Raw genomic sequence first — 18,019 nt, forward strand, 5'->3', positions numbered from 1 at the left:
CTCCTCTTCTTCGTCATAGCTGCTGGGGCCAGCGTTCCCTGAGGCGGATGGCCTGATGTTGGTACCATCACGCTGATCGTTTTCTCCTTCAGATTCCCCCAGTTGCATCATGACAGCTGTTTCCTTGATTTTCAACATTGACCTCTTCAGTAAACACAGCAGTGGTATGGTAATGCTGACTGAAGAGTTGTCACTGCTCACAAGCAACGTGGATTGCTCAAAATTTTGGAGGACTTGGCAGAGGTCCAACATGTTGGCCCAATCGGATCCACAGAAGCTTGGCAGCTGTCCGGATGCGCCTCGGTACTGCGCCGTCATGTACTGGACCACTGCACTCTTCTGCTCACAAAAGCGTGCTAGCATGTGCAGCGTAGAATTCCAGCGCGTAGGGACATCACACAGCAAGCGATGGTGGGGGAGATTGAAGCGCTCCTGCATCTTGGCGAGTGCCCCCGAAGCAGTACTGGAATTTCTACAATGTTTGGCCACTCGACGCACCTTCAACAGAAGATCGGCCACGCCTGGGTATGTCCTCAGGAACCGCTGAACTACTAGGTTCATCACGTGCGCCAGGCAAGGGATGTGTGTCAGCTTAGCCAACCTTAAAGCGCGAATGAGATTACTCCCATTATCACACACAACCATGCCCGGTTTCAAGTCCAGCGGTGCCAGCCACAAATCCGTCTGTTCCTTTATTCCCTTCCAAATTTCCTCCCCTGTGTGCTGCTTATCCCCAAGGCAGATCAGCTTCAGCAACGCTTGCTGACGCATGCCAACAGCTGTGCTGCACTGCTTCCACGATCCTACTGCTGCTGGGTTAGCGTTTCCGGATGAGGTACAGCTTTGAGATGCGTTGGAGGAGAAGGAGTCAGAGAGGTAGGTGCTGCTGTTGTTATCCAGTGGGAGGGACGGCGGTGCAGCTGTTTGCGGCGTGGGCAACACCCGCGCCGTAGCAGGTGAGGAATCGCTGCCAGGCTCCACAAGGTTCACCCAGTGCGCGGTAAGGGAGATGTATCGACCCTGGCCGAACGCACTCGTCCAAGTGTCAGTGGTGAGGTGAACCTTGCAGGCAACGGCATTCTTCAAGCTTCGGGTTATTTTGCTGACCACGTGCTCATGCAACTCAGGCACTGCAGAGCGCGCAAAGTGGTAGCGGCTGGGAACCACGTAACGTGGGATGGCCACTGACATCATGCCCTTGAAGCTGTTTGTCTCCACCACTCGATATGGCAGCATTTCGCAGGCCAGAAGCTTGGCTATGCTGGCTGTTACTGCCACGGCCCGGGGGTCATTTGCTGGCAATTTCCTCTTGCGCTCAAACATCTCCGACACAGACAACTGAACCGTAGCGCTGTACACGGAAGGGCTGTTGGTTGTTGTGTTTGATGAACACTGGGAGACCTCAAGAGCACTACTCTGGAAAGTGACAGTGTCAGCGTCGTCTGATGTTTGTGAATGTTGTGAACCACACAATGGCTGGGCTACTGCTGCTGCTGAGGCGGGTCTGGTGGTGAGTCTGGTGCCAAGGGAGGCAGTGTTGCTGGTACCCTGTCCTGCCGCGTTTGCCCACAGAGTGGGATGTTTGGATAGCATGTGGCGGCTCATGCTGGTGGTGGAGAGGTTGTTAATACTTTTCCCCCTGCTCAGGCGAGTCTTGCACACCTTGCAAATCGCCATGGTAACATCCTCAGTGCAGTCTTCAAAGAAAGCCCAGACTTTGGAGCACCTGCCTCCTTGCTGGCGATTTCTGTTTCCTCCTCTTTTGCCTCTCACTCTAACTTCCACGCTTGTGGTGCCTGAAATTGCGCGCCGCCTACCTTGTGGCACAAGGCGAACTCGTGCAGCAGTGGGTTCTTCAACAGACTCATCTGTGCTGCTGCTACGACGGCGATGTTCTCGTTCACAAATAAAATCTGGGTCTCTGTCCACATTATCCATACCCTCCTCTTCCATCTCCTCAAACTCGTCATATGTCATTGTGGGGGGCCGCCGCCGTGGAGTAGAGCTCCCCAGAACAACCTCTGCGCAGCTCACTCCAACGTCGTCTTCCAGATCTTGTCGGCCGACCTCCTGCAATTGCAACCCCTCCTGCCCAACTTGCTCTGGGATTTGGGTTTCCGAGTCCTCCTCGGACTCGCCTTGTATTTCAGTGCGCGGTGCATTTCCCACAGTTAATGGTTGTGAATCCGGGCACAACATTTCTGGCTGTTCCTCCATTGACCTTTCATAGGTGGAAGTTTGTTGGGCTGGGAATAGCTCCTGCGAATACCCCATTGTGTCCTGAGGTAATTCATAGGACTGGTTATCTGGCAGTTGTGTGCGTGGTGTCGCTGCCGGTTGTGTCAGCTTTGTGCCCACTGGCTCCTTGTAACTGGCTGAGGACTCGGACCTCGTGCGTGATGTGCTGGTGCTGCTTAACCCACTGCTGGACGCTTGAGAGGTCATCCAAGTAATTATCTGGTCCTGTTCTTTTGGATTTGTGAGGGTTGTTGTCCTGGACAACATGGGCGGTATTGAGTGGGTTTTCTTGGGTGCTCCCCTGTGGCCTGTACGTGAACCGTCAGGGGAAACACCTCTTCCCTTGCCCCTTCCTCTTTCACCGGATTTCTTCCTCATTTCACTTATCCTTACAGTACACGCTGACTGGCAGCAGTACAGTGGCAGTACAGAAATGCTATACAGTACCACTATTCCCAGCAGCGACACAGAGCACAATGCTATACAGTGGCGGGTGAGCGGTGTACTACTGTTCCCAGGCCCAGCAGACACAGAGTGGAAGTAAACACAATGCTATATAGTCTGGCTGAGCGGTGTACACAGAGTGGCAGTACACACAATGCTATATAGTCTGGCTAAGCCGTGTACACAGAGTGTCAGAAAACACAATGCTATATATAGCGTGGCTGAGCGAGGTGCACAGTGGCAGTACACACAATGCTATATTAGTCAGGCTAAGCCGTGTACACAGAGTGTCAGTAAACAATGGTATATAGTCTGGCTGAGCGGTGTACACAGAGTGTCAGTAAACAACGGTATATAGTCTGGCTGAGCGGTGTACACAGAGTGGCAGTAAACACAATGCTATATATAGCGTGGCTGAGCGAGGTGCACAGTGGCAGTACACACAATGCTATATATAGCGTGGCTGAGCGAGGTGCACAGTGGCAGTACACACAATGCTATATTAGTCAGGCTAAGCCGTGTACACAGAGTGTCAGAAAACACAATGCTATATATATAGCGTGGCTGAGCGAGGTGCACAGTGGCAGTACACACAATGCTATATATAGCGTGGCTGAGCGAGGTGCACAGTGGCAGTACACACAATGCTATATATAGCGTGGCTGAGCGAGGTGCACAGTGGCAGTACACACAATGCTATATATAGCGTGGCTGAGCGAGGTGCACAGTGGCAGTACACACAATGCTATATATAGCGTGGCTGAGCGAGGTGCACAGTGGCAGTACACACAATGCTATATATAGCGTGGCTGAGCGAGGTGCACAGTGGCAGTACACACAATGCTATATATAGCGTGGCTGAGCGAGGTGCACAGTGGCAGTACACACAATGCTATATATAGCGTGGCTGAGCGAGGTGCACAGTGGCAGTACACACAATGCTATATATAGCGTGGCTGAGCGAGGTGCACAGTGTCAGAAAACACAATGCTATATATATAGCGTGGCTGAGCGAGGTGCACAGTGGCAGTACACACAATGCTATATATAGCGTGGCTGAGCGAGGTGCACAGTGGCAGTACACACAATGCTATATATAGCGTGGCTGAGCGAGGTGCACAGTGGCAGTACACACAATGCTATATATAGCGTGGCTGAGCGAGGTGCACAGTGGCAGTACACACAATGCTATATTAGTCAGGCTAAGCCGTGTACACAGAGTGTCAGAAAACACAATGCTATATATATAGCGTGGCTGAGCGAGGTGCACAGTGGCAGTACACACAATGCTATATATAGCGTGGCTGAGCGAGGTGCACAGTGGCAGTACACACAATGCTATATATAGCGTGGCTGAGCGAGGTGCACAGTGGCAGTACACACAATGCTATATATAGCGTGGCTGAGCGAGGTGCACAGTGGCAGTACACACAATGCTATATTAGTCAGGCTAAGCCGTGTACACAGAGTGTCAGAAAACACAATGCTATATATATAGCGTGGCTGAGCGAGGTGCACAGTGGCAGTACACACAATGCTATATATAGCGTGGCTGAGCGAGGTGCACAGTGGCAGTACACACAATGCTATATATAGCGTGGCTGAGCGAGGTGCACAGTGGCAGTACACACAATGCTATATTAGTCAGGCTAAGCCGTGTACACAGAGTGTCAGAAAACACAACGCTATATATATAGCGTGGCTGAGCGAGGTACACAGTGGCAGTAAACAATGCTATATATAGTGTGGCTGAGCGAGCGGTGTACTACTGTTCCCAGCAGCGACACACAATGACTGGGGGGGACCCTGGCTAGCGTGGCTGGAGAGCGAACTACCCTGCCTGCCTACCCAAAGCTAAACCCACAGACAAATGGCGGAGATATGACGTGGTTCGGGTATTTATTTACCCGAACCACGTGACCGTTCGGCCAATCAGAGCGCGTTCGGGCCCGAACCACGTGACCCGTTCGGCCAATCACAGCGCTAGCCGAACGTTCGGGGAACGTTCGGCCATGCGCTCTTAGTTCGGCCATGTGGCCGAACGGTTTGGCCGAGCACCGTCAGGTGTTCGGCCGAACTCGAACATCACCCGAACAGGGTGATGTTCTGCAGAACCCGAACAGTGGCGAACACTGTTCGCCCAACACTACACACGGCTAGCAAAGTGCTAGCTGCGCGTATAGCACTTTAAATGGTGCAAATCGCCCCACCAGGGGCTGAGATATCCTCCTGCGCGGCATAGCCCGAGCTCAGCTCGGGCTTACCGCCAGGAAGGTTAAGTTAACTTTTTAGCACTTTGCAATGGAAAAAGTACCAAAAAGTAGGTGAAAAAGTACTGTTACAATTATTTTGAGTATTAGTTTGCTTACTGGTGGTGTAAAAACCATTTTATTTACAGGTTGGAAAAATATCACCTAGAAGGAAACTCAGGTGAAAAAGTGAATGCATATGGCCCCTGGTCTCCCAGAATGCTCTAGGAGGAGAATTCCGCACAGCTTAGCAGCCTAGGCTGGAGACCAATGTCCAGGAATCAGTGACAAAGCTGAAGCTGCGCCGGGGCTGGATCTTTGAACAAGACAACGACCCTAAACACTGCTCAAAATCCACTAAGGCCCGGTTCACATTAGCGGTCGCCGTCCGGAATCGCCGTGCCGGAGCCGGACCGCATGCAGAACGGACGGAACGGACGCACGGCATAGCAATGAAAGCCTATGCGTCCGTTCACATGCGTCCGTTTCGTCCGGACCGGATCCGGACCGGATCCGGACTCCGGCATAAGACCCAACATGCGCTATTTTTTGGTCCGGCTCCTCCGGCAGCCGTATCCGGAGCGGAGCCGGACTGCACCATCCGGCCAATACAAACCAATGAGAACCGGAGAGCGCACAACACACTGGCTAAATATCCGGATGTTGTACCCCACTTCCTATGCGTATTGAAGCGGCGATTTTGGATGGGGACACATGGGCAAGCATTTTGGAGTGGAGCAGCAGTGATTTTAAACGTGCTGGAGATGTTGGCAGTATGTCGGAGGTGGAGGTGAGTGCTGAACAGCGGAGGGCCTGATTCCACAGGTCCACCTTCTGCTGACCTCCTAGACCCCAACATTTTTATTCCTTTTCTACTATCTTTTGCCAAACGGATCCGGATCGCATCCTGATGAACACCTGATGCAAACTGACCGGATCCGGATCGGATCCGGATCAGAACCGTACGGTTCCGATCCGGATCCGGTCCGGATCCGGTCAGGTCATCCGGTCCGTTTGGCAGGGAACCGCAAGTGTGAACCGGCCCTAAGGCATTCATGCAGAGGAACAAGTACAACGTTCTGGAATGGTCATCTCAGTCCCCAGACATGAATATAATTGAAAATCTGTGGTGTGAGTTCAAGAGAGCTGTCCATGGTCGGAAGCCATCAAACCTGAATGAACTAGAGATGTTTTGTAAAGAGGAATGGTCCAAAATACCTTCAAGCAGAATCCAGACTCTCATTGGAACCTACAGGAAGCGTTTAGAGGCTGTAATTTCTGCAAAAGGAGGATCTATTAAATATTGATTTCATTTATTTTTTGTGGTGCCCAAATTTATGCACCTGCCTAATTTTATTTAAACAATTACTGCACACTTTCTGTAAATTCAATAAACTTAATTTCACTTCTTAAATATCACTGTGTGTGTCTCCTATATGATATTTTTAATCTTAAAGAGACTCCGTAACAAAAATTGCATCCTGTTTTTTATCATCCTACAAGTTCCAAAAGCTATTCTAATGTGTTCTGGCTTACTGCAGCACTTTCTACTATCACAGTCTCTGTAATAAATCAACTTATCTCTCTCTTGTCAGACTTGTCAGCCTGTATCTGGAAGGCTGCCAAGTTCTTCAGTGTTGTGGTTCTGTGATGCATCTCCCCCTTCCAGGCCCCTATCTGCACACTGCCTGTGTATTATTTAGATTAGGGCACCTTCTCTCTTATCTTTTACAAGCTGGAAATCCTCCTCTGAGCTGGCTGGGCTTTCACATACTGAGGAATTACATACAGGCAGAGCTGTCTGCACTCTGCAGTAAGAAACAGCCTGACACTTCAGTGGAAGATAGCTGCAGGGGGAAAGAAACACACAAATGATCTCTTGAGATTCAAAAGGAAGGGTGTATACAGCCTGCTTGTGTATGAATGTATTTTCTATGTGTGGACATACTGTACATCAACCTACTTCCTGTTTTGGTGGCCATTTTGTTTGTTTATAAACAAACTTTTTAAAACTGTTTTTAACCACTTTTAATGCGGCGAGGAGCGGCGAAATTGTGACAGAGGGTAATAGGAGATGTCCCCTAATGCACTGGTATGTTTACTTTTGTGCGATTTTAACAATACAGATTCTCTTTAACAGGCATTTTTAATCTTAACCAACGATTTATACAGGAAAATCATGACGATTAACAAGGTTGCCCAAAATTTCACATCCCACTGTATTGGCAACTTAAAAGAATAAGAGTAAGCAAGCTTTCTGCTGTGCAGCCTTTGTTGGGCTTCGATCCTGTTTGCTTACAAGATGTTGGAACAGACTTGTGAGCAAACAGGATTGAAGCCTGACGAAGGCTGCACAGCCGAAAGTTTGTTTACTTTTATTCTTTTGAGTTAGCCAATAAATGGTATCATTCCAATTCAAAACTTCTTACATGTAAACATAAGGTATATGCATTAAAAACACCAAATACCTCGAAAAATACACAATTGTTAAAAGCTGGCAAACATAGTAGGACCCGAGTGCCTATGCATAAAGAAAAAGAGGGGGTGGGGATAGATGAATGCATTAAAAGATCTAACATTAAAACGTATATGTTAGACTTAGATCCCACTTGGCATTGAGGCCATTTGCGGAATGAGTGTACATCAAATATATCCAATGGGCCTCACATTGAAATAGGAGTTTTTGAAGGTCCCCCCTCTTATTAAGCATTGGACCACCCCCTGAAAGGTAAAAGAAGACATGTCCACTTTGTGACAAGATTTGGAGACAGCCGACTTATGTAAAGTTTTCCATTTGGCACCCCCACAGTGCTCTGCAATACATGTTCACAGGTAGCAAGGAGTTCTCAAACACTCTCCATGAGCGCTGCGTAATATGTTGGCGCTCTATAAATACAATAAATAAATAAATAATAAATGAACCCTGTGAAAGATCCCCACGCAGTCTCCCAGTGCCCATCAAATGAACTAACTGTAACTGCTCTTGTGAATACCCTCTCTCTATGAGCCTCCACTCAGCCAGGCTGCACTCCCGCTCCAAATCATCAGAATCCGAAGAATTTTGGACAGCCCTTACAAATTCACCTGTAGGGATGGCATGTATGGTGTGCCTAGAATGACATGATTTGGCCAACAAGATTAAATTACCAGCAGTAGGCTTGCGAAAAGTGGAGGCGGATACATTATGTTTAATATGGTCACCAGTCAAGGTAAGGGCTGGATCACACTGCAAGAGCTTGTTCTAAGTGCTTGTGACTTTAAAAGCAATTGGTAATGTTATGCTATGTGTGTGTTCTCACCTGAGTGATGTGATTTTATACAAATCCCCCATAGCATTGCATTAGCAAGAGCTTTTCAAATCACTAGTGCTTAAAGAAAACATGAACTGAAAATTAAAAGTCCAAATAAACATACAAAAGTCATATTTCCATCCCGTGTTGTCTACTCCTCAATCTCTTTCTCCTGTCCCACGTCCTGTTTGCCCACTGTGATCAAGGGAATTCTCCGTCCTCCATTTTAAAAATGGCAATTTCCCCATAACAGCTTTCTGGTCGGCACACTGTTAAACTGTAACATCGCCCACTTGAGCCATAGGGAAACATGGACATTACCTGGCACATCAGTTGTCCTCTCAGCTATAACTGACAGCAACTGGTATATATAACTGACAACAACTGATATATTTCAGTTCTGACAAAATGTTGTCAGAACTGGAAGGTATCATTGTCAGAAGAAAATGGTGAGCCTCTGAGAGGAACTGATGGCACGGTAATTATGTAATGTTCATTGGAAGTTACCTCATGTGTTTATTTTAAATAATTTTACTCAGTTCAGGTTCCCTTTAAAAAGCTCTAGCAGTGTGAACCAGCCATAAGATCTAGATAGTATATGGTTGTGGGATGCACATTCATGATAAAAAACAGATTGTTTTATGCATAGGCACTAGGAGGTGTTACTAAGTGTGCTAGCTATTGACAATCGTTTATTTTCAGTGGTTTTTGATGCTTTTAAAGCATATGCTTAGGGTTGAGCTGACATTTTCGAAATTTCGCATTACTATAATTACGCATGCGAAATTTGCTATTACGGTGCAAAATTATGGTAGCGTAATTGATGATACCGTAAGCGTAATTTTCAACGCGTAATTTCGCGTTTCGTTCATAACGTAATTTCACGTACAACTATATCGTAATTTCACGTTAAACCATAACGTAATTTTGCATTTCTTCGTAATTTCGCGAATTTCGTAATTACTTGTTAGCTATAAAAAGAAATACATTTTAATTTTGAAAATGAAAGTAATTTCGTTTATAATAGTAATTACTAGACACAGGAAAGTGTCTGGGTATTGGAGATTGTCCAATCATATTACAGGCTTCTTTTGAGATACATCCTAAACAACCAATTGTAGTTTGACCCACCCTCCTAGTATATAATTTGGCAGCCATGTTAGTTTCACTTTGTGGGTTGTTGTTTCTGTAGGAGAAGGAGTGAGAGAGAGCACATTGCAGAACTCATATACACCATTTCTTTGCCTTTTCTAGCATTTTGCTTTATTTTTTTTTCGCGTTAAATAATGTAAAAACTAAGCATGCGCAGTTCAAGGGTGTATTGACAAGAATGTTTCTACGCATAGAGCAAGCTTTTTCGCAATAATTATACTGTGTTCAATGAGAGTAATATGAACTATCGCGAAATTACGTTACGTAACTACGCTTACAAACGTTTGCATGCAAGGCAAACGTAATTTCGCGATACCCACCGTAACGCGAAAACTACGCGAAAATTAACGCTTACAGTAATATGAACTATCGCGAAATTACGTTATGTAACAACTCTTACAAACGGTTGCATGCAAGGCAAACGTAATTTCGCGATACCCACTGTAATGCGAAAGCTACGCGAAAATTACGCTTACGCGGAATTTCCCGAAATCCTTCTTCATTACGATTATGTACTTACGGCCTAATCGTACTTACACTAATAACGCGAAATTTTGCGAAATCGTAATTAAGTCATTACGCTCACCTTTACATATGCTTTGTATTTACATGTGTCTATCTCTTTAAAAATCAAGAGGTTTATGTGTTTTCTTTTGGGTGGGTTGTTTCATTCCCCTACCTATAAAGATCCCACTTCCACTTCAGGTCCTTGCAACTATGATGTTAGTTGACCTTGTGGATGATGTTTGTTCTTTGTGTCAGCACCACACTGACCAATTGAAAACATTAACAAATAAATACCTTTATTGAGAAATTATACAACACTAAATAAAACCAACTAAAATGTAACCTTAGGATGGTGTCTTTATCCATAATAAATAATTACTAGCCACCGTAGCCTGTGGCTAGTGTCTCCTGCTCCTCCTTGTCCTTCACATGGCACGTAATCACTTTTTCTTTGGGCTATTTGCTCCTGTTATCTCTTGCTGCTATGTACAATTGCACCTTATTTTAGGACTGTTGTGACATTTGTTTACCTTGAGCTAACCTCTGTGGGGTTGCTCTGATACACTTGTTTGTTACATGATTTTTTGTCATTGTGGTAGATCCTATACATAATTGTGTGTATTTTTTGGCTATATGCTGTTGCTCCATTGCTGTATCTGTAACGATCTTACCTTCCCGTGGGGGGGGTCTCGCGGCATCTCCGGCGCCGTTCGTCCGCATGATGGAGCTTCTGTGCTGGCATCTCCTCCTGGCATCCTTGGCTCCCCTGTGGCGGTGGTTCGATGGGGGTGCGTGCGCAGTCCCTCTGAACGGACGTGCGCGGTGCAGCGCAATCCTTATAAGCTAAGGAGGCGTGTCTGAAAGAATGTCAGCTGACAGGTGGTCAGCTGACACCTTTGGACAGGAGGAGCTGGCTGTTTTTAGGAGCGGGGCTTAGGCTTGTCCCTCCAGTACTTTAGGCCGGCTCTCTCACTTTCTCCTCGGCCTTGATACTAATCAGTTTGCTGGTTCTTGGCCCATAGCTAGTAAGAATCTTGAGAGCTACATTTCATATATTGGGCATCAGCACGATATATATGTACTCTAGTCAGTCAGTGTTATATATTGTAGTATTGACATTGTAATATTGTATGTTATATTGTGTACCGACCTTTGCCTGCCTCTTGACTACGAATCTGCCTAGCCCCTAAGTACTACTGCCATCTGATTTCTGTGTACAACTCGGCCTGCCCCTGACTTCGCTCCTGTTTGATCCCTCCAATACGACTGACATCTGATTTATGTGTATGACTTTGCCTGATTTCTGACTACGATTTTGCCTAGCCCTTCTGTACTATAGCCTTCTGCTCATGTGTATGACCTCGGCCTGTCTCTGACTACGCTATTTCTCTCTAGTACTCTGAATTGCACTTGTTACGCTAGCCCTATTCACGTATAAGCGTGATAATATCTCTGTACACTGTTATATCATTATTCTTCACAAATATACATACCGTATATTTTTTTGGATGAGGAGGACTATATAATATTGTTACTACCATTTAATTATTAATTATGGTTTAAGACACCATTCTTATCACCTGTTGGTGATTTTTTTATTTGTTTTATTTAGTGTTGTATTATTTCTCAATGAAGGTGTTTATTCATTTATTCAATTGGTCAGTGTGGTGCTGTCTTTGGTTATTTTTGTCCCCCTTTTTGAGCTGTAAATTATGCTGAAAACCCTTAGCACACTCTGTACCTATTTATAATTACTCTTGGTAACTATATCTGTATGGTGCTTGTCCGACCCCCCTTCTTTTTCAATACTTTATGTCTGTCTATCAACAATAAAGTACCGGATGTTATGCCTCACAGACGCTTGCCGATCATCTCTTTCTCCTCATTGAACCCTGCTTGCCATACAGGATCCTGCACCTGTGAGTTATATAGTAAAGGGGATTCAGAGCGTTGTGAATTTTGTTTTTCTAAAGAAGAATGCTGTTGTTTTACCTACACACAGTGGTGCACAGGCACAGACTTATGACCAATGCAAGGAGGATTGAAGCAAAACCAATGGTGCAAAAATGGATCAGCTGCTCACAGTGACTAATCAGAATCCTTGATCTGACCATCTGCTCCCTTACTGCACCAGTTTTCTCCGGTTTTCATTGTACTGGTTTTAATAAATCTGCCTGTTTGGTTTTGGAAATGAATGTGACGTTCAATTTAAACATCTACTACAAAGGTGGGTTTTTAGTTACTGTATGTTTTACTACACTACGGGCTTGATTCACAAAGTGGTGCAAACTGTTTAGCACGGGTGTGCTAAACAGTTAGCACGTGAAGTGCCGTTCGTGGACTTTTGCGCACGCAATTTGCTGCGATTCGCGCGATCGCGGCACATTGCGCGCACAAAAGTCTGCGAACGGCACACCCGTCCTAAACAGTTTGCACCGCTTTGTGAATCAAGCCCTACAGCTTTTCTTTTTTTTTTACATTTAGCAATAATGGTAAATGGAATAGTAATAAATCATGGACTACACACTTTCATATGTAATATGTTAATGCTTTGCAAGGTGACTTGAGTGTACATGGCAGGTCTCCTAGCCTCAGAAGGATTATGGCAGTGACAAGTAAATGACATTAGCCTGGAATACTGGAGCAGAGCAAGGAAAACTGGAGCAGAAGAGCAGATGTCCAGATCAAGGATTGTGATTGGTCGCTCTGAGCTACTGCTCCAAATCAGCACCTGTTCTGCAGGAGATGTGCTCCAATTCTCCCTGCACTGATTTGCCCCATATCTCTACAGATGGTCAATAAGACGGTAGCAATTTTGAGTTCATGCACATCTTATGTTAATTATGCTGCTTGGAACCGGACCAATCAGATGCAGTAGCTGAGGATTTTGATTTGTTCCAAGATACATAAAAGTTGCATCAATTTAAAATTGTTAGCATCTCTTTGACCATATCCGATCATTTTACATAATGCCATTTTCAGACTGGGCAGTAATATTTACAATGGGCGAAGGACCATCAGCAGTGATGTAACTATATTTTATAATACAATAAGTATTTACATAGCACCAACATATTACGCAGCGCTGTACAGATTATATTGTCTTGTCACTAACTGACCCTTAGAAGGGCTCACATTCTAGTCCCTAACATAGTCATATGTCTATGTATGTATCATGAGGTGCATTTATCATAGTCTAGGGCCAATTTTAGAGGAAAGCCAATTAACTTAAAGGGGCACTATGGGAAAAATTGTACAATTTAAAATATGTGCAAACATAGACAAGTAAGAAGTACGGTACCTTTTTTTCCAGAATAAAATGAGCCGTAAATTACTTTTCTCCTAGGTTGCTGTCACTTACAGTAGGTAGTAGAAATCTGACAGAAGCGACAGGTTTTGGACTAGTCCATCTCTTCATAGGGGATTCTCAGCAAGGCTTTTATTCTTTATAAAGATATTCCCTAAAACGGATTTAAACAGTGATACTGGCCAGCTTCCCTGCTTGCTACACAGTTTTTTGGCAGTTGGACAGAGCAACTGCCATTCACTGAGTGCTTTTGAATAAAATAAATCCCTGAGAATTCCCCCATGAAGAGATGGACTAGTCCAAAACCTGTCGCTTCTGTCCGATATCTACTACCTACTGTAAGTGACAGCAACTTAGGAGAAAAGTAATTTGTCTAATTTTACTCTCAAAAAATGTACTTCTTATTTGTATATTTTTGGACATATTTTAAATTTTACAATTTTTTGCCATAGTGCCCCTTTAACTGTATGTTTTTGGGATGTGGGGGGAAATCAGAGCGCCCAGATGAAACCCACACAGACACAGGTAGAACATACAAACTCCTTGCACATGCAAGAAGGTGTACAGAGGCGCCGGAAGTATAAAAGTGGCTAAAAAGTTTAAAATGTTTTGGTCGCGGTGGTGGACCAGCTGACCACAAACGGACAACAAGGCTGTTGTTTTTAAATAAATATATACGAAATTTATTCGGAAAGCTCCCAGCAATTAGTCGCAACGCGTTTCACGGGTAGCAACCCGCTTCTTCAGGCAATAGGGGGCAGGGGCAGAGGTGCCAAGCTTCATCCAGACTTCACGCTGTGTTGTTGCTCCTGCCCCCTATTGCCTGAAGAAGCGGGTTGCTACCCGTGAAACGCGTTGCGACTAATTGCTGGGAGCTTTCCGAATAAATTTTGTATATATTTATTTAAAAACAACAGCCTTGTTGTCCGTTTGTGGTCAGCTGGTCCACCACCGCGACCAAAACATTTTAAACTTTTTAGCCACTTTTATACTTCCGGCGCCTCTGTACACCTTCTTGCATTCAGAAGTCCACCCTTGGTGGAAGGGTGATCTGCCCTACAATTCCTCTATCCACAGAGAGCGACGTTTTACTCCTGAGTGGGGACAGGCTTGTTCTCCCCACCTGCGTTTACAGTGGTTGCTCTTGAGGCAACCCTGACTTGTGAGTATATTACTTACTTTCATTATTCTCATCCCCTACAAAAACATACTACACTATTTTGGGCTCTCGGTCTTTTCTCCTTGCACATGTTGACCTGGCTGGAATTCAAACCAGGGACCCAGCACTGCAAGGCAAAAGCATTAACCCCTACACCACCGCGCTGCCCAGAAAAATACTCAGGCTCATCAAAGCTTGTAATGCTGCCTGATCAAAATAATCTTCCTACGTTAATCTTTTTATATTGTGAGAAAATATTAGTTAGTTATATACCCATCGCATTCAGACATTTCTTAGGATTAATGGATTGTAACATGGAAATATTATCTTACTGATACTAATATAATTATTGTTGCGTAACAACAGACTGGTGTCCCAACTACTGACATAAAACAAGAGATATATGACTCACATTTATCAACGTTTATCCATCATAACACAGAGTTCTTTCCATTTTGGATTGCACAATTCTCCTCATTTGCATTGAATGGATTGCTGTTGCCAGAGGTATAATCGTTTCTCTTTGCTCTGCAAATAATTCGCTTCAGTTATATGCTACTCTGTTGCTATTGATGTTGGCTTCGGATACCTGAATCAAAGAGCACGTATTCCAGATCAGCAGGGAAGCCAAATAATAAGCCACATATTAGCATTCATAACACTTGTGGGGTTCTTTGACTTTTCCTTAATAAGCAGTATTAAAATAAGAAACTAAATGTGCTTCAAGCAAAACTGTGAGGTAAAAAAAGCAAAAGTCCAACACTTACATCGGTAGAGGTACAGAAAGTGTGTATCTGCTTGACCAGTGTGCGGACAGTGCAGGATCCAGGTGGCTCGGACCCCAGAAAGGTAAAGAATGAAGGTAGGCTCTGCACGATGTCCAAAATATGAAATCTTATTCTGACATGTTTCAGGCGCACACTGGTCCTTAGCAGGGGCATCAATAGGATTGGTGCCACCCGGTGCATAAACTCATGATGGTGCATAAACTCCCCTCTTACCCCATGAACCCCCAACCTCACCAGGTAGTAATGTTTCTTGTTATAGGGGGATGTTAAGATGATCGCCATGTGGCCCTGGTGGCCTTTGAACTCCGTTATAAGCTCAAAAAGGAACAGTCAAAAGGGAGAAGAGCAGGAGGGAGAAGTCCATCAGGCACTAGCCTGGTCTGTATTTACACAGCCTACTCCCCTCTTTCTTAGCCTGGAGCATGGTGTCACCCCCTCTGCTGGCGACACCTGGTGCGGTGGCCATGGGTGGGGTCAAATGTACATGAACTTAGCAGCGGTGTAAGCTACAGATAACGGGCCTGCCCATCGAAATATTGGATGGAGCCCCTTCTCCTTTATTTAGATAATTTACAATCAGTATAGGCATAGATGAAAGATGTATACACATACAATTTTCATTGGACAATCACTGACCAATTTTACCACCCCCATGCAGTAAGTGGGCCAACAGACAATGAATTTGATGAACAGAGCTAAAATTGGCTAATCAAAATTGTATGTGTGTACCAGGCTTTACAGCTAATACTGTACATATTGAAAGTAGCAGGGATCAGCACACACTGCAGCTAGTTTACAATCAGTAAAGGCACAGTAGAACACTGGAGATAGATCAGCAGCACACAGTGCAGGCACTAGAGAACAGCTTATACTGTACATACTGTAGGCAGCAGAGATCAGCACACTGCAGCTAGGGTGCCGAAAAATATGAGGGGTAAGCGTGCCTCGCTAAGCGAGCTGCGCCAAAAAATGTGTGTGGCCATGGACCAGAATGTGAATGTGGTCACGGGTGGAGACAAATCTGCATGAACTTAGCAATGGTGGGACATTAGATTAGGACAGTGGTGGCGAACCTTTTGGAGGCTGAGTGCCCAAACTGCAACTCAAAAGTCACTTATCTATCGCAAAGTGGCAACAGCAATTTAAACTAAATACTGTACAAACATTTTAACTCATACATGAACATTATGGAAAAACAATTTCATCCATCCTACTCCTGAAAAAAGGTATTCATTTTTTTTAGAACCTCCCAGTTTTATTTTCTGTTTTAAAAAGCTAAAAAAGTAGGTTTAATGCTATTGTCTCATATGATGATGATTCAGCTTTTCCCATAGTCTCGCAGTTAGCAATCATGTGACCCCCAGCAAGACACATTCAGCAATTATGAGGCCCCTATCAAGACAAATTCAGCAATCATGAGGCCCCCAACAAGACAAATTCAGCAATCACGAGGCCCCCAACATGGCAAATTCAGCAATCGTGAGGCCTCCAACAAATCATGAGGCTACCAACAAGACAAATTCAGCAATCTTGAAGCCCCCAACAAGACAAATTCAGCAGTCATGAGGCACATAAATAAACAGCTTTTCACATAAATAGGCAGAATGCTCCCCCCAAATATGTTAGACACCTCTCACCTGGCTTCTGAATTCTCCTCTACTGGCTGCTGTGCCTGGCAATACTGTTTTTAGCTGGATTGGGGATGATGTGTGGGCTGAAAGGCCTGGCAGTGATGCTGTGGCCGGGTTGGCTGCTGTGATGCTGTGACCTGGCTGGCGGTAATGCTGGGCTGTGCTTGGCTGGTTGAAGTAAATGCTGGCCTGACTGGTGGTGATGCTGTGGCCTTTTTGACAGTGATTCTGGGCTGGTTGGCTGGTGGTGATGCTGGGCTGGCTGGCCTGGATAGTTTACGTAGTGACAGGTGCCCCCTAGTTAAGGTAGAGCCAGGAGTCCCCCAGTTTAGGTAGTGACAGGAGCCCTCCAGTTCAGGTAGTGACAGGAACCCCCCAGCGTATGTAGTGACAGGTGTCCCCCAGTTCATGTAGTGACAGGGACCCCCCAGTGTATGTAGTGACAGGAGCCCCCAGTTTAGGTAGAGACAAGAGCCCGACAGTTTAGGTAGTGAGTGACGGACCCCCAGGTTAGGTAGTGAGTGACAGGCGCCTCCCAGGTTAGGTAGTGAGTGACAGGCGCCCCCCAGGTTAGGTAGTGAGTGACAGACACCCCCCAGGTTAGGTAGTGAGTGACAGGTGCTCCCCAGTTTAGGTAGTGAGTGACAGGGACCCCCAGGTTAGGTAGTGAGTGACAGGTGCCCCCCAGGCTAGGTAGTGAGTGACAGGGACACCCAGGTTAGGTAGTGAGTGACAAGCACCTCCCAGGTTAGGTAGTGACAGGGAACCCCAGTTAGGTAGTGAGTGACAGGCGCCCCCCAGGTTAGGTAGTGACAGCAGGGACCCCCAGTTAGGTAGTAAGTGACAGGCGCCCCCTCACCTGACAGCCAGCAGCAGCATCAGACCTCGATCAGTGGGGGACCCGACCAGTTAGAGCGGACGCCGGGTGCACCACGCTGTATATGCGGAAGTGATGTCACTTCCGCATACCAGTGCGGTGTTCCCTAGGTCCTAGTGCCCGCACTAGTGGTCACCTGCTGATCGAGGTCTGACGCTGCTGGCTGTCTGGCAGCGGGCGGCCAGGGGGGGACAGCGGGGCTGCCGGGGCACCCCTAGAAATAGATTGGGGGCACCCCATGACATGTTGGGAGCATCGGCCCCCCTAAAATAGGGCTAGCAATGCCCCTGGTGGCTACACTTGTTATGGGTGTGAATATGATTATGGCCACACTTGTTTTATGACCCTTCCAAGAAGGCCCCCCAGGCTGTGAGCAT

The 18,019-nt window shown here is 45.8% G+C and overlaps 1 protein-coding gene across 1 annotated transcript in view; it reads left to right on the forward strand.

The window, feature by feature from the left end:
* The first annotated feature begins 11,712 nt into the window (after positions 1–11,712).
* Positions 11,713–18,019, forward strand: part of LOC137534518 (beta-microseminoprotein-like) — a 30,956-nt gene continuing 24,649 nt past the window's right edge. The window contains exon 1 of the mRNA XM_068256050.1: positions 11,713–11,799. The gene's annotated coding sequence lies outside the window, so the exon portion shown is untranslated. The remainder of the gene's footprint in view (positions 11,800–18,019) is intronic.

This window comes from Hyperolius riggenbachi, chromosome 10 (genome assembly GCF_040937935.1).
Source record: "Hyperolius riggenbachi isolate aHypRig1 chromosome 10, aHypRig1.pri, whole genome shotgun sequence".
Taxonomy (NCBI): Eukaryota; Metazoa; Chordata; class Amphibia; order Anura; family Hyperoliidae; genus Hyperolius; species Hyperolius riggenbachi.